We start from the raw sequence: 23,811 nt of genomic DNA, 5'->3' as shown, positions 1-23,811 counted from the left end.
ACTATTTTTGATCCAATATAATCAAACTTTTATCAATCTCTTTTATTTGCTTTTCATATTAGCTTCAGCTAGAAAACCATAGACAAAAGCTAGCAGATGAAAGTGTTAATAACCGAATAACTGATAATCCATGATTCAGTTTAACTGGGATTTAATTTTCAGGTTTAATCCATTTTGGAGGGTAAATATGTGTATCTATGTGTGTCTATGTATATATATGACCATAAGTATAAATACAGGTGTATCAATACCTTCTCTTGATGTTAATTAAGTCTTGTGTTTCTACTGTGATGGTGTGAAATAAATGTATACTTCTCAGTGCCTGGTTAGTGTGAGCCCACCACCATTTTAGCTCCAGATAGCATGCTGTCCCATTGGAATATTCCACAGAGAGGACTCTTCTAAGAGAGTAAATCCACAACCCAGCGTTTCCCTCTATCCCACAGTTGGAAAAGGAGGAAAAGAAAAGACATGGTGTGAGGAAGGATTGACACGTGAAGGAGGCTGAGATACAGATTTAGTTTTGAACTCAAGAAGTCCTGGTACCTTTTATTTTCTCCTTTCGAAGATGAGATTGTATTCTTCTCTAGCTTCTGCTCTTTTGTTTATGTGCTTGTTTTAAGGGGATTTATAAATACCTACAGAATGATGTGCTTGTTTATTATCTGAGAAACACGCAACTACCTCCCTGCATCTAGTCGAGCTGTATGACTCAGAAGTCCCTGAAGTCCCTGTCCAGGACTTTGCTGTTCCGTGACTTCATTACGTCTCACTGCCTGGAACTGGAACATTCAAACATATGGCTAATGGCCCCAGAATCTTCCATGCTTTTTATGTGGCTTCTGCAAGGCCCATGGCAAACACCCATCTGAGATGAAAGGAAACAGGCAACCTGTTATCTTTGGTATCTCCTCAGACTCGGGCTGTGCAGTCCTTTGACAGTTCACTGCTGTGGTTCTGTGAGGCTGTTAGGCACTGGGAGCATGGAGACATGGGTGGCAATGAGTCAGATCCACTTCTTAAACCATACAGAAGGGATGCCAGCCAACCACAGGCTCTGTTCCCATAATCCCCAGCTTTGATTGCTGCAGATGCAGACCTGAATGAGGTGGCTTTTTTTCCACTTTTAATTTCTTTCCAATTTTCAATTTCAATTGAACAATCAGCACTTTAGGAGAAGGTCCAAGTTTCTCATGCGTTTGACACTGGCACAATAAGTTGGCTTAGGAAGTGAGTCCTGTGAAGTGTTCTGGAGGAAATTCCAGGCTGGTGCACTGCCAAAGGAGGGATGGACTCACAGTCTGTGGTCATAGTTTTTGTACAGCAGAAGTCAAAACACTACTGGTTAGAAATAAAGCTGTAAGGTTATTACCAGGGACTGTGATAATCATACTCACTCTGGTGGTTTGCAGCTAAGCATTTAAGCTTGGACAAAATTTGTGGGTACCCTACCCTGTTGTTAACAATGCCTTAAAAAGCACCTTCATCTGCAGTCCTTCCCTGAGCCTAGTTCCTATAGCATCAGAGTTTGCACAAAAATGTATGGGGTTGAAATAATTGGTTTACATTATTTGTCAGCCAAAATCACAGTGCCACCATCACATTTAAGGACAACCCCAGCCAGTCCCTCTTTATATTGATCTGTTGCCCCCAGTGTTAATCTCAAGACACTCCATCAGGTCTCACTGGCACAGTGTAAAAGTGGCAAAATGATCCCTGCTGCTTATATGCTCCAAAGTCCACAGTATGTCAGCCAGTTCTTAGTGCTTGTGGGTGTATGGGAAGGGGCTTCATAGCCTGAGCCACTGCTAGGGGTATAGGAGGGCTAAAGAGGGAAGTGGAGGATCTTTCCAGCAGTGGTGGGTCTCTAATGGCATTAATTCATTCAGCCGGTGGCCTGGAACTTCCCTCAAAATGTCCATGGTCCCAAAGTGTATTATTAGCTTAAATAAAGTAAATCTGCAACCACTCCGAGCTCAGCTCCAATGAGCAGCTCACTCTCTGTCTTCCATACAAGGAATATACAGTTCCTGGTTCCTAATATGTGTATACACATAGCATAGACATCTGTCAACTCTGTACTGATTATCTCACTGTATCACATCTGTCAGGCAGATTCAATTAAATGAACGTCCTTCCAACTCCAGGAAGACTTTCTGTGCATGCAGAATGCATCAAACCTCATATAAAGGGGGGCTTGGTAATCAGAAAATTGTGTGGAATGAACTAAGGGGAAGGCAGGCAGGTAAACAGTGTTTGCTAGTGTTTCCAGGTTTGCTGTCCTAAAGAGTGCGGCTTCATGTGTTTGGAAGTGCTTACAAATATCAGGTTGTACAGTGTTGGGCAAGGAGAGGATCCTAGAGTGGGATGCTTGGAAACATTTCCCTATTTATTATCTGTTATTTCCTTCTTCTTGTAATTCTTTAAAGAAACGTAGTTTAATCTTAGAAGTTTCCTTTTAATCATTAAATGTTCCATCTTTTTGAAGACTGAAGTGCAAGGCTTGGTATTGTGTGCACATGGGTGTTTTTGCACTTCGTAGTTCAGTGTTCTGACAAACCAGCATTAATGTATGAGGTCATGTTCAGTCTCCAGAAGCCTTTCCCAGATGACATGAAGGAGGAAACAGCCTTTGCATCCTCACAGGGAAATACACTGCAGGAACGAGACCTCTTCCTCTTGACTCAACTTTGAAGACATGGCACTGAACGCTTTAGCAGCTGCATGAGCCAAAATCACCTGAGAATCACCCAGGGAGCACAATGGGGACATATTTCACACACGTTCTATGTGATGGAACATCTGCTGTGGGCTCTCAACAACCTCAGTCAGCTCTTTGCTGCTCCAGGCGGCTCCTGCAAAGGCCAGCACAGCCTGGGACTCCCCTAGCTTCCAGCAGGTAGGCACTCTCATCTCATGCCTTCGCTTCTTACCAAATTAACTTCTGCTTCAAGTCTGAAAAGAAGGAAACACAGCCCTGAATGCACAATGAAGCAGGAGCTTAAGGTTCAGCTCCCCAGTGGGTTTTGCCTGCTTTGAATATCTGCCTCCGTTCAGCATTATCACTCTGGACCTTGAATCCTGGCAGTGAAGCAATCCGTGGCATCAATGCCTGATAAGGAATGACCCAGACCTGCAGAAGTGGGAAGGCAGGCACCAGTCTGTTTATATTTGCAGCTTCTAGAGGGGAATTAAATTCTTCATTGTGTTATGTCATTGACTAATTTAACTCTGTTGAACTCCATCTGTTTGCATGGCTGCAGAAATAATGTAATGGGAAATACTGGTCCTAAGTAGACTTGTGTCATGCTGATCGACATACCTTCTTTGAGTTGGTTTCTGTATGGCAAGATGAAAGTGCCACATTTCATTAATTTTTATGTTTATTTCATTTGAATGGACAATAGCAGAGATTTTCTGTGTTGAATAGTCTAACTCAAGTATGGATGTTCTGAAGCTCTTTTTTAAAATTCGATTTATAATCTAGAACTGCCAGGTTCTTATGAGTTCAGGAAAAAAAGATTTTGTGACATCTCATAATAATATGATCATAATGGGCTGCCCAGGGAGGTGGTTGAGTCACTGTCCCTGGAGGTGTTCAAGAAACATTTAGATGTTGTGTTGAGAGACATGGTTTGGTGGGGTTATTGGTGGTAGGCAGATGGTTGGACTGGATGATCTTGTAGGTCTTTTCCAAACTTGCTAATTCTGTGATTCTATGATTCTATAATGTAATTTCTGCACTAGATAACAGCTCAGAGTTTGGCACTGGAACTTAATTAAACAGATTTTCCTGGTGGATCAGTCATGAAAAAGTTGCAGATATTCAGCAGAGACAACTCTTTTAAAGAGAAACTTCTATCTGGCACATTCTTACTAAGGAACTTCCTCAGGATGAGAATTGCGGAGCAGAGGGATCTCCTGACAATGTACAGTGCCCACCTGAGTCCACTCATGCTCTTCCTTGCCCTTGCTTGCCACAAGGCTCTTCCAAAAGCCCATGGAGGCTTTTAAAAACAGTGCAATGCCCCCACATGTTTCCATGTACATCAGTAGAAGGAAGTGACCCACCTTCAGCTGTGATTTTTAAGTATGCAGTGTATTGTTCGATAATTTCAGAACAAATTTAACAGGCTCTTGAAATCAGTTTAAGTAGCTCCAACAATTTGAGCTATTGAAGGTGTTCTGATGTCTCTGCTTGTGTGTCTTAATGAGGTTCAAAGGCTCAAAATAGGAAACCCAAGTGTTTATTTGTTGTATGAGAAAGCATGTGTTGTGCATACGCTGGTGCTTTTGTGTTTACAGCTGCAGCCCTGAGTAAATTGCTGTTTCTTGAAGTCTCCCTTCATGGTTGTGGTGGTAGATTACACATTTCCTTTCTGAAGGGCTAATTAATGTCATCCAAATTTTGAACAGTTAATTTCTAGGTAATCTCGAGACAGCTGCAACGTCTCTAACCAAAGAAACACTTCTTACTTGAATAAATGGCCCTTACTCTCTTTTATGTTTTACCAAGGTAACCTGGGAAACATAGATGTTCAAGATTCAGATACTATTCTCTCAAATGGGGTTCATCCTGTACCTGCTTAAATCAAGGGTATTATGCTTAATTTGCCAAAATGAGAGATTAAAGTCAATGATATAGAAGGTAAAAGCCAGTTATCTTCATATTTTTCTGGTAGAATTCCTCTCTAATGTTCTTGCAGTCAGTGTTTGGGGAAAGGAGCCATGCTCTCAGACCAGGAAAGAAGCACTGACAGCCTTCGTGGGCACCCACAGCATTCACGTGTTTTGCACTTGGATCTCCATGGCCTGCTAAAGCAGCAGACCCCTAATTAGAGACTTCAGCTAGACATCAGCCTGTTTTTTTTCTTCTGATCTTAAACTTGTTTTTTGGGAAGGAGATTCTACAGTCCATTTTATTTGGCAGATGATTTGCTTTGGTAAAACAGCCTCATCACTGCAGGACAAAGCAAAGATTAACAGAAATGTGCACTTACTTTGTATTTAGATAGAATTAATTTGAAAGTTTTAAAAATATGTATTTTTATATGAATCCTATAGCCTTTCATCCTTTTTTTACTTTAGCACTCTCCTTTGACCAGTAGTGAAATATCTGCTCCTTCTCTCTTATAGCTGACCTCAGTATTTTTCTTCTCTGTCTTTCCATCAATATTGCCATAGAATAGACAGGGAACAAGAAAGTAGCCAAGCTGTCAAGTGTCCTTCCTTCCAGCAGTTAGCTTCACTTCTGTTTTTTCCAATTTTTCAGCTGAGATATGCCCAGTTATTGCCTTCCTTCACTGTCCTGGCAAAAATGAGTTGCTGTGATTCCAAGGAAAAGCTTTCCTTGTGTAGTTAGTTATGCATCCACTTTGAATAGTCATCAAGGTTCTTTCCTTTGACTAGAGAGAAAACTAATTTCAAAGGTGATCCAGTGCATCCTGGAAGAGATGGAAAGGTCTGCTATAAAGTTTTCTCTTTTGTTACTGAAGGCCAGCTACATGACTGTCTTAAACTAGACTTTTTTTTTCTTATCAGGCTAGAATGAGACAGAATGAATGTCCTGCTCAGGGGCAATATCTTGGAAATGGATGCATGACCCTATCTGGTTCCTTCAGCCCTCCAGTGAATCCCAGAAGATGCAGCTGTTGGGTGAGATTTGTCCTAGCTGAAACTGAAGGTGTTGATCTCATTAGTGGAAAAATAAACATCTCATTAAGAACAATAAAACAAGGGAATCTTTGTGATTTTCAGTTCAGGTTTCTCTTGAACTTGCACCATTACTTTTGTCAGTACAATCAAAATAGGAATTTATTTAAATTCATCAGCAAGCACATCACAAAAATCCCTTCAGCACAATGTTCTTACCTTTGCTCTGTCCTTATGTAAAAGCAGCTTTTAGTGGTCAATTATTACTACTATATTTTTCAGTTGTACAGTTCATCAATGCCTGCACTTTCAAAACCAAACTATTAGAGTTGAGGAATCCATTGGGCAATACTTTGTTCCTTTTCAAAACTTTCTATACTGTGTATTAATAACAATTTCAGACATTACTGCTGTCTTAATATGCTACTTTAATACAGTGTAAGAACTGAATTTCCTGACTGGGATACATGCAAGACAGTAGATAATTTGAAACTGAGAAAATATTACAAAACTGTATGAGAGATGACAGTAGTAAATCTGATAGGCTGCTTCACACAACTGTAGAGATAACTCCATAGTGAAATGCACAGATTTAGGCAGTGAATATGCTAAAAAAAGGTATTTCAGTCAAATCAGCAGTCTTCTATATGATGATACAGGGCTGTGAGAGAGAAAAACAGGCATGTATTTAAAATAAAAACCTGGCGTATAGAATGCTTATTCAGCCCTCATCTCTCTGGCAACTAAGTGTTACTCTGTCATACATACACTGTCATGATGGAGGTTTGGGCCCAGGCTACCTTAGAGGTGAAGAAGCCTAGAACTTCTTCCTGCAGCTCACTGTATGGGTCTCAACATTTGATTTCAGCTCAACCTTTTTCTCCTAGTAGAGGACACTGTAGTGATTAGTAGTTATGTTGTAGTCATGAAGTTCCTAAGGCCTGGTTTTCTTTACTAGTTTATAATTGAACAGATGAAGAAAAACAAAAGTGGAAAGAACCTTGGGGCACACAAGTCCTTGTTTCTCTTTCAAAGCCACACATTTCAAGCTAAATCGCTATAGCAGAAATTGCTTTGAGAATAGTTTACTTACAGCAGGAGAGCTATGTACATAGATGGCACCACCGAAGCAAGAGTGTTAGCAGTGGAAGAGGGGAAATCTTGAGGCTCATGGCATATAGGAAAAGACAAAGAATTTTTAAGCATAGAGCTTTGGGCCCCTCACTACAAGAAAGACAGGAGGCCCTGGATTGTGCCCAGAGAAGGGGAACGAAGCTGGTGAGGTAACTGAAGCACAGGCCTTATGAGGAATAGCTGAGGGAACTGGGATTGTTCTGTCTGGAGAAGAGAAGGCTCAGGGGAGACCTTATCACTCTCTATAACTACCTGAAGGGAGTTTGTGCTGAGATGGGGGTCAGCCTCTTTTCCCAGGTAACAGCAATAGGATTAGAGGAAATGGCCTTAAGTTGTGCCAGAAGATGTTCAGGTTGGATATTAGGAAAAGCTTATCTGATAGCATGGTCAGGTGCTGGAATGGGCTGCCCAGGGAGGTGGTAGGAATCACTGTCCCTAAAGTTGTTCAAGAAACGTTTAGTTGTTGTACTAAGGGACGTGGTTTAGTGGGTAAATATTGGGGATGTTTGGACTAGATGATCTTTTCCAACCTTGGTGATTCTGTGATTCTATGATTCTGCAGTTAGCAAGAGATCAGGCGTGCCATGGTATAGTGAATAGTTGCATGATTTTTTGAAGATCTCCATTTGATACCCTAGCACATTGCTGACTTCTTGTTTGCAGCAGAAGAATGTCTACTCTCTCCATATGTGGGTCTCCTCCTGGCGAAATGGGGATAGTTTATTCAGCCCTCCAAAAGCTGGGAATTTGGACATGCTAAAGGCTGTGAGCTATGTGCACTGGAATGTCTTGGATGGATGTTTTTTAAAATCCAGAATAGATGCAGAGGTAGTGAAGTGAGCTGCTAAGTCTCTGAACAGAAACATATGCTCATTTTATGTATTTATTTTTCAGAATATCGAGAATTAACACTTTGTTTTGCATTTCTTCTTACATTATGGCATATGCTTTACTGATCATAGGAAGTAGAGCCTGCAGAATTCATCAGCTAGCCAGGGAAGGATATTTGAAGCAAAGGTAAGAGGACTGGCATTGATACCAGGTTAGTTTAAAATTTATCTGTCTCACTGCAAGAGTATTAATTTGATTGGGAAATTTAAGGAACAAATCTGAACCTAGTTTTCAGCAAATCCATTTCCATAGGCTGAAATGGATGATTTTTTTTAAAGTCCAGTCTAAAAGCCCTTTGTTAGGTAATAGAGATATGCAAACACTGGAGACACACTGCTTCTAGACAGAGCTGGTCCTTCGTCACTCAGACTGTTCTCAACATTTGTGCAGTGAGAATGGTAAGTTTTAACCGGGAGATATGCATCTAACCGCATCATCAATATATATTGTTTGTAACTTCTGAAATAATAATATTGTGGTAATTTGTGTGAGCTCTTCTTGCATTTGCCAAGGTTTTGAAGCCCATGGAATTGTTTGGTGCTGAATACTTTGCTTATGAAAAAATGTAGTGCTTTCTTGATGTCAGGAGCAGGGAAGAGTAGGACAGGTTTTTGCCAAGAGCTCAGAAAGGTAATCTGATGTTTTTCCAGAACCGACTCTCTAAAAATGCCAGTGCCTATAGGTTATCATGGCTTAGCTGGAGATGCTGTACAGACGCAGTACAGCATGCTCTGCCAGGAACAGCAGACATCTGTAAAGTGAACTTTTGCCTCCTTCTTAATGAGAGGTTAACCTCTTTTCTCCTTGTTTCCTAAACAACGGGATTAGCCTATTAGCATAATGCAATCTATTAATCTTTCTTTCTCTTAAAGAATTTGTATCCGGGATCTTTTAAAATAAGCTAATGTAAGTAAGTATTGTGCCCTATTTACATGCTTCTGAATCAGCCTAGAAGGATGGACCTCTAGAAATTAGTATAGCTTCAGGGCAAGGTGCGTTGTGAATACAGCTATTACAAACAACTGCAATGAAACCTTCTTGCGTCTAGATGTCTATTGTTCATTAGAAATAAATGCAGTTCTGCCCTCTGAAAAAGATTTTGCTCATCCTTTGTCAAGGCTGTATGCTGGTGTAATTGAGCACAAGCAAATTAGAAGTAAACCACCTTTCTCAAATTGTCCTTCTGTAATACGATCCCAAAACCTGAAGATATGTGTTAGTGCCAGTAATGAGATACATGGGCACAATTAATATGACTACCAGTGGAGTCCGGGCAATCTGCTCCACTTCTGACACCAGCAGTCGAGAAGGCTCTGAGCTGTGGGTCAGGGTTCAAATGGCACCCCAGTGCATTGCATGGCTGCAGCAGGTAGGATAACGAGGCAGGGGAAAGGTCTGGCCTCTCTGCCTTCTGTGATTGCAGTATGCCCTGATTGCATTGGGCCAGGGCAGGCTATCACTCGGCAAGTTTTTGGTGATGCTCCATCCCACTTTCACAGCCCTAATTCTGAACTTGCTATTTTTGGCTTTTGGTCACCACAAGTACTGAAAGGATCAACAAAGATAACATTTCATTTTAATTCAAAATAAAAACGACGCTTGGCAGGAAATGTGAATGAGTTGTGTTCACTACAGCCCATATTTTAAAGGCGCTTAGGTACTTACTTAAAGATACAGGCAAGTACTTAGAAGATGTTTTCAAAGTAGCAGTATGCTCAACTCCAATTATTTTTAATTATTTCAAAGAAGACTGATAGGCACATATGTGAGGTTTTAAGCGCAGAAGGACAAATCTGATATGATGTCACTACTGAAAATGAGACTTCATTATTTAAACACTACAAGACTGCTTTGACATTAAAATCATCTGTGGATTATATGAATGTCATTGACCTTTAAGTGGTCATATTGCATTCATTTTGAGTAGTCAATCTGGAAAAAAAGAGTGTTTTCTAATTAATCAGAAGGACAATTACATGTTACAGAGATGGACTGGAGTTATGCAACTTTGTAAGTGTGAGGGACGAGGAAGGGAAATGCATGTTGTAGTATTTAAAGAAAACACCGGAGTTTGTTTTGAGAACACAATAAGGAGTACCTCTGGTTTAATGCTACTGTCAGAGGAGCAGTGGTCCTCAGGTATGAAGATTCTCCCAGTGGCCTGAAGCTAACACTGAGTGACATGACCCAACACTTGGGGCACAGAACTAGGCACCAGGAGAACCGAGGTTTTACCCTAGCACCTGGCAAAGACCACAGTTACCCTACTGCTCCTTGCCGGAACAACATCTCCTCCCCTGGAAGGTTTTTGGAGACCTCTCACTGCAAGAGGCTAGAAAAAGAGGCATCTTAGCATGGCCGGCTATGTGCAACTGATTTATGTGCCCAGGTGTGTAAGCTGTGTATATATCATGACAAGTATGCTGACCCATATCTGTGGTTTGTTTAATGATCACACATACACAAAGGTGCACTCATCCTTTTCCCTCCCTCAGGAGCTGCCTTGCATATGGTATTTCTGCTGCCACAGGGAGTGGAACAAATGTTGGACTGTAAATACAAATGTAAATGCTAGACAGAAAGCTGTGCTGTTAATGATGCCAGTAAATTCTATAGCTTCTCAAAAGCATAAGTGGTTTTACAAATGATAGATGATAAGCAGTTATGGAAGTGGGGAGGAAAGGTAGTTAAAAGCAAACTGTACTGAAAGTAGATAAAAGTGTAAGCATATGTAGGAAATTTTTTGCATTTGTTTGGGTTTAATTCTTTCCGAAGGAGATGGTGAAAGGGCAAGTGTTGCAATCTGAAACAGGCAAACTTATCAAAGTTCAGCTGAATAATAACACAAATAGCTAGAGACAGAATTTTGATAAAGTTAATGAACGAAATCATACTTATGATGGTAATTATTTATCCAATAAATTACATTGTTCTGATGTGACTGAAGCCATCTGCTAGGTTTTTGACCTCAAAAATCTTTTTTTTCCCCAAAACAGAGGGAAGGAAAGGGACTGAAATATCACCATAGCTAATTACTTAGTTGCTACAGGTTGCCAAGGATGCAAGATGTGCTCCCAAAGGAATGGTAAAATCTGTAAAAATAGTTAGTAAAAAGCACTGGATGTGTCCATATAGAGTTTTATGATTTTTTTTTTTAATTTTTATTTTGGTACCAATACCTTTATTCATCTTTTAAAAAATCTATTTTCAGTCTGCCTGAAAGAATTTTTTAAGAAGTCAATGATTAGTATTAGCTGTAAGGATGAAAAAAAAATCAAAAGAAGTTTGGATCTTTTTAAATCAAAGCATTGCAATACTTTGCTTCAAAATGGCATTCTTCTGCAGTGAGTGTGCACTTTAAAACAGTAATAGTTCTCTCTCATTGTTATTAAAAACTCTATTTTTGTATAAAAGAAAATGAGTAATATTAATATATATCTTGAAATTTTGGGAAGCTTGACCAAAACATGGAATTCAGGTCTGTATGTGCTCTATACATGTGCATGCAATAGCTGTAGTAAAAAAAGATAATAAAAGGGATCAGTTTTGAAAAGGAAGGTAGCAAGAGTAGATGCTCCTGATGGTTTAGCTGATAACTTTTGTGTTTTGATTCCTTTCTGACATTTACTGTGGACCCACCCTAGCAATTAGCTATTCCTGGTTTGCTCTCTTTGTTATCTCACAGGGACTGCCAGTGTAGCCCTTTGACATATTATAATGCAGAAAATCATTTTCTAGTTTTTCACCTTTCTTTTTGTTTTCATATAACTGGCATTTACAAGGGTAAAACATTTCCATAACAACAGCCCAGTGCATATTTTTAATTCCATACAACAAAGTAGGTCTCTTTTCATTTTCAAAGCACTTCGGAACAAATTATTAATGAAAGATTGTTTATATCTCTCTCTGTATAGGCACACACAAACTCACTATATGCAATAATTAGTAGTTCTCCATATAGTTAAAAACTGAGAATCTCAACATTCGAAAGCAAAAAATCATTGGAAATGAAGTAGTCTTCAGGCAGTATTACTCGAAGGCACTATGAATGCAAGCAGGTCACTGGTCTGGCATGCACTCACATTACTAGTCCAAAACCCATCACTAGATATGTTAGAATTCACAGTTTATAAGGACAGGTATTTGCATGTTTACAGAAATGAATCCTTTCCAAAGACAGTAATCTCTTCTGCTTGGCAAGTTGGAGCAAGATGCTGTGTAGGTAAAAGATCTGTGGTGTCTAAAATTAGAGTTGAACCCATGATCATCTATCTATATGCCAAAGACAGGGTCTGGCAGTGACTTTTGAAATCTGGAGACTTATGTCTGTCTAATACTGCTGCTGTGACTGTCCCTAGCACTCATCCAGAGATGATGCAAAACCACCATCCTTCTGCTGTGAGAGCAGGAGGTTAACTTCTGCGGCACTGGGGTGAATGATGCTTATGGCCCTCCTCAGTATTGAGATTTGATGCAGTCCTTATGGAATGGGAGGGACTTTTGACTGTAGTCCAGGATTGTACGCAGCTATTTCTAGCAATTTCCTCTAGAAAATGATTAAATTCCATCTGAAAATCTGTCTCTTGGGTTCTGCTGGAAACTAGTTGCATCATCCAAATATCTTGATGGTTATAATGCTCTTGTTTTTCCATGTTCTGTTTACTTACTGCCATTTTGTATCTTTTTGCTCTTATTCCTACATCATCTTTCATTTAAAATTTCTTCTTTCTAGTGGAGAGTTATGTATGTCTTTCCTCCAGTGAGATTACTGAAAGTAATCTTATTCCCTCACAGAAGTGCCCGACAACCTTCAAATGCTTGAAATCAGGTGTGATTTTCTATATAAAGCACAACCAATAGACAATGTAATAAATGACAAGAACAAAAATATTGGACAGCTCAGTACAACAAAAGATATATGGTACTATTGCGACCTGACTGATTAGTTCTTCAGTTCCTGGCAAAAAGATTCTGAAGTTGGCCAGACTTCCGAGTGGATTTGTCTTTTCCATTGTCTCTCTCCTCTATCCTCTCTCCCCCAGTTGCAGTGTGTATCATGGACTAAAACTGCATTTTGGTAGCATCAATTAATCTCTGAGGGTGCACATGCGTTAATGTTTTGTTTGGATTAGAGTGCAGTTCTGAAGTGAATATCCTGGTTACCCACACTTATTGTGATTTGTTTTGTACTGTGGAGTGGTATTAGAGCTCACGAACCATGCTGTTTTAAGAGGAAATGAAGCTGGAAGATGTGCTGGAGTGCAGCACTTCAGCCGCAAGTGGCCATCCAGACCGGGAGGCCAGACTATAGTTAATCTGAAAATAAAAACAAACAACACAGTCTGGAAATTGGGTCCTCAGCACAAAGTGTTTCACCCTGCAGGTCCGCCCCCATGGTGTACATGTGTCATGGAGTTATCTCTAGATCCATCTGTGTCCGTGATGGGGGGACAGCAGGCCCACAGGCCCACTGGCCTGAAAAAGAGGGAGGGTGGGGGGGTTGCCAACAGTTCACAGACCAGTTTGGCCCAGTTCCATGACTAATGGGGCAGGGGGACCCATGGACCCATGCCGCAGGAAAGGGGAAAGGGGAAAAGTGGAAAGGGTAGAGAAATGGGCCCTAAAAACAAAACAGCGGCAACGATCTGAGGAGGAAAGTTAATTTACTAAATATGATATTGGAATGCAAGATAACACAATATAATACAATATAATTGGAATTGAGGCTAATAAATCAAATAAAATAAGAGAGAGGGTGTCCAAAACCGAAGGCCTTACTCTAAAGCTGAAGACATCTAAAGCTGATGGTTAGGGAACATGCACTGTAAGACGAGCAGCAAAAAAAAGAGGCAGTCTTGTGACTTGTGAGCAGTTTTATCTTTCCCTCTGAATGCAAAGTCCTCTGGGGTATATAGTTCTTCTTCTCTTCTGAGAACCAGGTACCTGGAAGATCAGTCCACCAAACTGGAGCATTAACTCTTTAACTCCCAGTGCTTTACATGATGTTATGATGTGGAATGCTGGCAACAAAAAAGTCACAAAACCATGACAACATGGCTTGCTATTGTGGACACAAAGCTTTCCTTTGCCCTTATAGTACCTTTGCATCCACTTGGATCACATTTACTCTTCTACAGAGTGTTTATCCTTCATCTAGAAAAACAGAAAAATCTACCCAGGGAAGATACCCTGTTCCTCCTGTGTATGAATGTGGTCTCAGAGACAAACCTCACTGGTAGTCAAGATTAGGAACCAGCAATGCATTTACTTCCTTCAAACAGATTCATTTGAGTGGTAATCCCTTGGTTACCTGCTGACACTCATAAATACCAATCAGGGTATAAAAAAAAGACTATTATATTAGGCAAGTCTATCTGAGATAGGTAGATTAACATTTAAAGGCTTGAGTTAATATGGAAGATTTAGACTCTGTATTTCCATGTATTGACTTTTATTTCCTTGGTGCCCAAAGATTTCTGCTTTTAAATCTTGCTTATTAACCTATAAATACCCTCTTTTAGCATTAAGGTTACCATGCAAACTGGTGATCTGCCTTTATTTAGATACAGCTACCAGAGCCTGGAGTAGGAATGAATAAACTTTTTGATGATTACACATCTTATTCAGAGTAAATTTTGTTTGTAATCCCTTTTGTTTGGAAAAGTATAGAACAAGGATCATCTGTGGAATTTGGGACTATATCTTGCAAGAAGAGACTCAATCAGAAGTCAACAAGTTGATTGTTTAAGCCATTGCTTTAAATCCACTGTACTTGAGGTACTCTGACTTGAGAAGGAAAGGCTACATTTTGAAAGGATATTTGAAAGATAGATTATCTATTAGATTGTCATTAGCAGCTCATGAATTAGACTAATGGAAGCTGTAACCTGTGCCTCTAGTACTGCATGTTTATCAGCTTGCTTTTCCTGTTGGATCTGGTATCCTTTGCTGTACTGGGCATAGAGTTGCCAGCAAGTGGAAGGAGGGTATCCTTGTTGTCTTTTCAGGTCTGGTGAGGTCACACCTGGAGTGCTGGGTCCAGTTGTAGGCTCCTTAATACAAGAGAGACATGGACATACTGGAAACAGTCTAGTATATGGCCACCAAGATGAGAGAGCTGAGACTGTTCAGTCTGGAGAAGGCTCACCGGTGTCTGTAAATACTTGACAGGAAGGCGTGAAGAAGGTGAACCAGACTCTTTGGTGCCCAGTGTCAGGACAAGGGGCAAAGGGGCACAAACAGAAACCCAGGTTTTGTTTCAACACAAGGAAGCACTTCTGTGCTGTGTGAGCAGCTGAACACTGGCACAGGCTGCCCAGAGGCTGTGAAGTCTCCTCCTTGAAGATCTTCAAAAGCTGTCTGGATATGGTCCTGGGCAAGCAGCTCTGTGTGGTCTTCCTTACAGATCTCCAGAGACACCTTCCAAACTCAGCCATTCTGTCATTCTGTGATTTTTTGAGGCAGAATTTAAGTACGGATCTGAGATCTTGATTCATGAACAGGAGCTGGAGTTACTGTAGTGGTAATGGCAGTATTGTTTCTGGTGTTAATACAACAGTGTGGACAAGCCTGAAGCAATAATAAATAATAATAAATATAATAATAAATTATATTTTGCACAATCTAGCTTCATTACTGAATGAAGCCCACCACTTCTGAAGAAAATTAGTCCCAAGTGCAGTACATTGTTAGCTGACTGCTAAACCAATCCTTCTTTCTTTACTTTTATTAAATTCATGGACTTGACTATGAGAAGAGAATGAGTGGTTATGGAGAATATGGGCAAGGAAGCTGTATACCTCCATCTGTATCTCTTTTCATGTAACTTATGCAAATGTAATTCATCCTTGAGTGAAGAGAATATACGCTGGATAATCACATAGTTGCCTGAAAAGTATCTTGGTTGTTATTATAGCCCAAGGTAAAATCATAGATAACTTTTAGATGTATACAATTCTGTTCAGAGATAGACTGTTGTATTTGGCATGTTGAATCTTAGCAGACTTTACTTTGATGTTAAGGACACTGTATAGGAGGATGAAATAATCTCACTTTCTTGCTATGTTCATAGTGAGGCTTGTTGTAAATTTTTAAAGTGCTCTCCTCAAAGTGGGTTTAAAAAAATCATGAATCAAACACTGAGAGAGTTTAATCAGAAATCCCTGAGAAACTACTTCATTCCACTACTTTATACAAAGCTTAGGTATGGAGTCAGAGGTATCGTGTCTTGGGTGAATGGTTTCACCTTCTGTAAATCCTAAAGTGTTTCTGAACATGGATTTGAATGTGAATGCACCAAATGCCATGCCGACAGTATTCTTCTTTGGCTGGTGTTTTCCTACTTGATTTCATATACATCATTGGTACTGTACATACTGGAGAAAAAAATGAGAGATCTAAATTCTGACCTGACTTTGCAGCCTTGTTGGGTGCGGATTTACCAGAGGAGATATGTGCCTTCCCATGGACAACTAACTTCAGGTTGTTGCATTTCCTTCTGGTTGGCATGCTCAGGAATGACAAAGTGCTTCTCAGTCACGCAGTCAAACATAACTGCACAACAAGGGCAGTGCTGCTGGCATCAACGCTTTGGGAGGATCTCACCTAGACAGCTCCCAGGCATGCAGAGTATCAGCACTCGCTGCTGAGGGGAAGACAGGGTGAAGAGGATACATTGTGCATGTTGTGGAGTCCTCTCTTCACTCCCGCAGATTTCATGGAGGGTGGACAGATTTTCCTCCTGTTGCTGCAAAGCTGTTTACCTTTTGTCTGATCCTTACCTCGCTGGGAATAGCTTCACAGGAGCTTCACAGCACCGTTCAAGCTGAGAACAGCACACTTTCCCCAGGTTGCAGTTCTGATTTAAACTGACTTTCTTTCCTGTATGCTTTTTAGTGCAGGCATTATTAATTTGGAAACAAGTCCTTCATGAAAAGTTTCTCTTTTTTCTGTTGAAAGACTCTTTTTCAGCTACTGTTATCATGTCAGAGACAGACAGTTCAAAGGACAGCTTATTTTCTTGCCTACAGAATGGGCTGATAGATATTTCCTGCTGGGATGCTGCTAGGAATTCCCTGAGAAAAGCAGGAAGCAGGAATCAGGTGGGAGGAGAAAACGTGTCAAAAACAGCGTCTGCAGCAGAGCCTAGCTGACCATGGAGATTCAGCTGGTTCCAGACTGATGTTACAGACCTGGGGTGGGAAAAATCCCCTCTTTCACCCAACCACAGTTGCTTTGATATGTGGCTGTTCAGACTTCTCATAAGGATCTACTTATATATTTTCTAATTAGAAAAACTAATTATGACATCAGAACAATGTAGATCATTGGATAAATTTCAATTTTTGAGAGAAAATCAAATACAAGTTAACTGGTCTTTGATTCCTCACAAGTCTTTTAATGCATTCATCTGTTTCACTACTTACCAAGCCTGATTACTTAATCCCAAGGCTATATGTTTTCTTGGAGTATATCTTACTGCAGACTTTGTAGAAAGCTTTTCTTTGTGGAAAAACTCATGTGCAGCATTCTGACAAGCAAAATTCCTTTTATTCACATTATATGCAAATGGAAAACCCTTATGGAGCTGCCATTCTTGTAGACCCTATCTGTGTCTCAACAAGTGCTGGAACTACAGCTTGCTGGAAGCTGGAGAACAGTGAATAAATATTGCTCTGTGCTTGCCACTCTCAGGAGACTATGAGGCTGTGCAGACCTTTCGCACAGTCTAGCATGGCCACTCTTACATCATTAGCTGACAGAAGATCATGCATCCATAAGAATTTCACTAAATTAGTGGTTCCACCATTCAGAGAGTAAGTTTGCTTACATCCCCTGTGTTATTGTTGTTAAGCTCATAGGTAAAAAATGGGATTTTCGGGAATTACTTTTGATTTTTGAATGATGTGGTTTGTGTTTAGAATGACATTTTAAAAAGACCCGCTCTCACAGAACTTCTTGGAGAATTATACTGTGTAAAAGGGAGAAATTACAGCAGACTGGGTCACACTAGGTTTGCTTTTTTATTCAAGACAACTCAGAGTTGGGTCACCACCACAGTGAATGACAACTACCTCATGCTTCATGATCGCTTACATAGCATTACCCTTCTGATTACATAGGGCTCAATGTTTACAAAAGTTTCCATGGAGTTCTGGTCATTTATCAAGTCCCAAACAAATTACTTCACAGAATGTTCCATTTAAAGACTTCGCAATAAGTGATTTCTTAACTAAGTTCAGCTGTCTCTACATCTACTTCTTATGGAGGCACACCTGAAAAAGTTAATTCTCCACCCTTTGTCTATCTGTCTTTCTAGTGATTAGCTTGACTGGATTTTAAACCAGCCATAGAAGGGGCTACACAGGGGGACAGAGCTGAGAACTTTTGCTTCAGCTCATTCTGCAACAACATAAATCACAAAATCATATGACTTAATTCAAAGAAGAAAATACTTATTCTATTTCAGACTGCTTCCAGGTAGCTCAGTCTGAGCAGAGGAAGCAGAAGTACTCATTTTCCTCCAGGTTCCTTGGACTGACATCCAAATTTCATCTGTGGAAAGCTTTCCTCTCTCCCTTTTCTTTATACAGTGACTTCTGAGATGTGAAAGAGTTGCTTTCATTTTTTCAGTCCTTCCAATATTTATTTCATCTGGTTTATATTTGGTTGGACCCAGTGCCTTGAATATGATTTCTGTTTGTGTTTGCATTTTCAGTGTTTTGCAAATAAATCCATGCATTTATTCTTAACATAGCTATTTTAAGAAAGTTTGTCATATGCTGCTTAGAGAAACACATGGCCCTGCTGTGTAAGTCATCTTGCAAAAATGTCCTAGCAAATGCATTTATGGCAGCAATACTCATGCAAGACCCTGAGCGCTGTGCCAAAGACCAGAAGCTATCTGAACCGTGGGCAGGGACAGAGGTGTCCCCAGGAGAGGCCACCAGGAGCAGAAAGGGCTGCTCATGCCTTCAGAGCCCTAGCATCTCTTATATTAGCAGCCCTCCTATAGCAATCAATAGTTTGGGATTTATGGGTGTATGTGGGTAACATACAGGCAGTAAACAAAACTGAAATTTGGTAGAGAAGTTGGACACTATTAATAACTTCCCCAGATCTAATTAATGCATTGTAGGATGATAACACATCGTAATCTCTCCGTGGAGACTGTTTTTGGCAGGGATAGATGTACGTAGCCATAGCCTGTGTGTGTGAGACGGGACAGGATGAAATAATAGTGGTGGGCTGCTTATGTGTGATTATATTTGTATTCCTTCGCCTAAATGTATAAGCTCTTACTTTGAATTTGCACATCAGTAGTATTAAAAATGCCTTATAATTTTGCCTCTGAATCTTCTAAGGATTATCAGGTGGTAATGCTTGTTTTCAGGTGTTAGGGGGTTTTTTTGTTTGTTGTTTTTTTTCTGCAAACTACTAAGGTACTATGCCCCAGAACTGCTGCGCATCCATCTCTCATCGAGGTACCCCTGCCACACTGGTACAATCTGCCTGTACTTCATCTCCCCGAGCTTTGCTGTTCAAACAGTGACTCAGAACAATCCAAAAGTATGCTTAAAGAGCTCTGACATGCAGAGATGGCATGAGGAAAGCCAAAGTGCCGATGGAATCACACTTGGTGAGGAATGCGAAAAATAATGAGGGATTCTACAGATACATTGGTCAGAAGAGAGAGACCGAAGAGACTGTACGCCTACTGATAAACAAGAAGACACAGAGAAGGCGAAGGTACTCAACAAATTCTCTGCCTCAGTCTTCACTAGCAGTAAGGATTCCCCTGTTTCTTGCATCCCTAAACCTCTAGGCAGGGGCTGGGGAATAAAATCCCCTCCACTGTAAGAAAAGTGCAATTTTGAGACCACTTGATGAGGCTGAATGTGTACAAATCTCTGGGGCTGGATGACATGCACCCCAGGGTCCTGAAGGAACTGGCTGATGTAGTTGCTGAGCCAGTACTTAAAGACCTTCCAGTATTTAAAGGGAGCTTATAAACAGGAGGGCAACTGACTTTTTACACAGTCTGGTAGTGATAGGACTAGGGGGGATGGTTTTAAACTAAAAGAGGGGAGATTGAGATGAGATATTGGGAAGAAATTTTTATTCAAAGGGTGGTAAAGCACAGGAACAGGCTACAGTGAGAAGTGTGTATTTCTTATCTGGGGCCAGAACAAGAACGGGCATATGCCTCTCTAGTTTCCTTTGTGTATTATGATTCAGACAAGAGAGTCACATTTTAGTTGAGTGGGGGATGTTGGTTGATTATTTCTTTTTTTGACTTTTTGTTTATTCCTTTTTCACACTGGTTTGCAGCCAGGCATGGAAGAAGAATTGCTCAAACTGCAGAAGAGTCTGCGTTATGTTACCTCCAACAGATACACCACATTTCTGGCAAGTAAGTAAATACATACAATATTTTTAGACCACTTTTTCTGCTTTAAGAAGCACAGACGTGTTTGAAGAAATATTGAAGTGTTTTGAGACATAGCTGAATTGCAACTCTGAAACTCCTGAATTTTCACAGTGATGAAATGAAGCAATAGGAGGAGGTGCCTGAGAAGCGTGATGTTTTAGTTGTCTTGGGCTGCCTGCCTGTGTCCATGCAGTGGGCCAGTGGGAGTGGATTTGTACAGCAAAACAGTTGATGCTGGAGACATTACATTCATGATACACATATTTCAGGAGTATTTACTTTGGATTAGTTTAGTCTGGTCCTGTGGAGTTCATGTCTGTCAGTGGCTGAAGTGTTTTAAGTGCACTAGTGGGAAGCTTCTTCCAGATAACTTCCATTTGAAAGACCTTCACTTTGTGTTCTCCGAGACTGCACAGCCATATGAACCAAAGCAGGTAAGCGGGTATGATCAGGAGGTTCACTTCAGAAGAACACTCCTGTTTTGAACTAAAATGCTAACAGAAAAGTGCCTGTAATCCTTCCAGTTCATCCTGGACTTGTAGTAAGTAGATTAGTGAGCTTCTCCACAAACCTGAAAGCAATACAGAGATCTCACGTTTACTTCTTATCACAGCACTGGCAAAGGTGACTTTTTTCCAATCTAAGTGTGCAGACCTGGTTCAAATAGTGTATTTTTTTGTAAGGGCACATAGCAACAGGATGAGGGGAAGTGGTTTTAAACTCGAAGAGGGTAGATTTGGACTAGATATTAGGAAGAAATTCTTTACTATGAGGGTGGTGAGACACTGGAACAGGTTGCCAGTGAGGTTATGGATGCTCCCTCCCTGGAAGCATTCAAGGCCAGGCTGGATGGGGCTTTGAGCAATCTGGTGTAGAGGGAGGTGTCCCTGCCTATAGCAGGGGGGTTGGAACTAGGTGATCTTAAAGGTCCCTTCCAACCCAAACCATTCTATGATTCTGATTTATCTGGTGATAAAAGCCACTGCATATGCTAGGGTTTTTTAAAAGTCTGATTTAATGCACTATAGCAGCCCACACAGAAAAGTTGCTTGAAAGTAAACTCTCTTTTTTTTTAGAGTATCATTATGGGCATGTGAAAATAGAAGGAATATCTTAAGATATCCAGGGAAGATCAGCCGCATTGAATCCAATTTGCTGGAGGAAAAAAATACGGTTTGTGTTTTCCTTAGTGCTGTTTCTGCAGTGACATGGGGTATGTGGCACTGTGATCCAGAATCAAATGGGTCAGATTTAATTGGGTTTACCTGTAGAGCAGATGCACAAGCTGAAACGCCTACTAGCATTTTTTACTGAAGTGTTCATCTGTTTTATGCTCTGCTTTATTTTTTTTTGTATTTTTTTTCCAACTGAAGGTGTGAAATATAGCCTTTTTAACATGTAAAAGATGAGCTTGCCAGAGTTTTGTGCATGATTACAAAAGTTGTGTATCTTGTGTGTTGTAGTCTGAGTTAAGGAAGGAAAACTGAAGGCACTGTCTGGGATTCAGTATATGAAATTTTTTCCCTATTGGCAGTTCAGCAAAGCTTTGGTAATTTCATCCATAAAGCTGGGATATCATGCAGAAAGTTTGGATCATTCTGTTTATCAGGACAACAGTGCAAACTTCTGGTCTTCTCTCTTGAGAGATGAACTCTAACTTGGGCAGTCACAGAAGGACGATGGGAGGAACAGGGAGCCTAACCTTGTAAAAGACATTAAAAGAACATGGTTTGGTTACTCAAATGAAATACAATCTTGATGGAATTTTATGGCTAGGAATACTTGAGAAAGCTCACTTCTCATTCAGAAGGACAGATCCATTTAAAAGTGGAATGACAAGAGCAACACGTGAAAAAAAAAAAAGAAGTTAATAAGCCGTGAGGAAATTTTCCTTAGAAAATGGATTCCTAACTATCAGAGCTGTCAGATTCTGGACCAGCCTTCTGATGGCAGTGGGGGCAAAAAAAGCATGTCTAGGACAGAACTGGATAATATTTCATTAGGAATAGTATGACATTCTGCCTGAAAGAGGAGTGGACAGCGGTTAATTACACTTCAAGATGTCCCTTCAATTTCTGTGTTATGACACCAAGGTGCCGGAATATACTTTTTTTAAAAAAAAAGAAGTAAAATTTCAACTTGTGTAAAAGCAGATATTTTTATACATGAATAACTTTGGTTAATTCCTTAGGATGATGCTGTAAAAATACCATCAACATAAAGCATAAAGATAGTGTTGTATTCTTTACTGATAGAAGTGCATTTTCCAATATAGAGATCAAATAGTGATTATGATCTTGCGTGTGCTTTAGATTGGGATATATTGCATTCATTTTTACTTGACTGGAATTTTGCTTGAAGTATATACATATTGTAGCAATGCTATCCGTGCCTACAAGCAGGAGGTCTAAATCTTATAGCAGCATGGATAAGGTAATGAAGGAGTGAAATTGGTGAGTAGGCAGATAAAAGACTAACAACCAGGATTTTGTAGCTTAGTAGAAATCCAAGAGAACACTAGTTGCTTGCTGTATTTTGTGCTGGGGATGTGGAAGGTGGAAATGGCCAAATATAGCAATCGTGGTTAAACAAAGTTTAAGTTGAATACATGCTGCTGGTAATGACTGAGGCTCGATTGAATGCTTAGAGAAATTAAGCATTCTTATGAAAGGGAAAGTACAGGGTGCATTTATTGAAGATTTGATTACATATTTGCAAACAAGAGCTGTGATCTGACATCTTTTCTCTTGGATAGCTACAGCTGAATCCAGCTAGATGCTCTTTGATCAACTGAACATGCTAGATGCTGTCCAGACAAGGGCTTACAGTTGTTTGCCACAATGACTGGATATAGGAAACAGGCCAGTGTAGGTGGTCTTGAGGGAAGACTGTGCCTAAAGACTGAGGATCCATTGTCAGTGAAAAAGACAGATAATTAGTCTAATAATTGTGGCTAGTGTGTAGATACTTGTGGGTGGGTAAACAGCCTGTGTTACACAGCTTTTGTGGCTTGAAGGACTCCAGAGCACAAAGAGACATTGTGGGAAAGATTTACACTAAAAAGAAGAATTTAATAGTAAAGAGTTGATTAAAAATTGATAATCATTTGATAACATGGATTTAGTTTATTAAGAGTAGATTGCACTAAAAGATGGCTTTTCCTACCCCGAGATACCTGTGGGATCTTGCATTAGCCTGCAGCAGAAGGGAATTAAGCTGAATCAAAGAGCACAAATATTCACTCTACTTTTGGAAAGATTTGGCTAAATGTCATAGCACAGGGTAGCACACTGTGGCAAGTCATGTTAACAAGCTGCGTATCATATAATCAACTGAGAGGATTCTTGCTTGCATCTTAGTTTGAGGTAACCTGTGGTTGTCTCTTTACCAGGAAATATTTAGACAGAAGAAGGAGAAATAGTCCACTGTCTTGAGAGTGAGAACAGAGCACCTGCTTGAACAGTACTTACCCAATGTTGTTTCCTAGCTGGTGGAACCATAAAAAGGAATCCAAAAATACACTGTCCACACCTGCTACACCATGGACTGAAATCTGTACATCCATACTGCTGCTGAGCATGCAATTAAAGAGAACAGCACAGCCTAGCATGAGAAAGGTATATAGGGTCCTTGCACCTGTGGAAAATGGTGGGGCTTAGGATCCTGCATAACTTCACAGTACATCTTGTGTGTTCATCAGCACT

Source organism: Numida meleagris, chromosome 2, assembly GCF_002078875.1.
Source record: "Numida meleagris isolate 19003 breed g44 Domestic line chromosome 2, NumMel1.0, whole genome shotgun sequence".
In the NCBI taxonomy this organism is placed as follows: Eukaryota; Metazoa; Chordata; class Aves; order Galliformes; family Numididae; genus Numida; species Numida meleagris.
Note: the sequence above shows the minus strand (reverse complement) of the source record.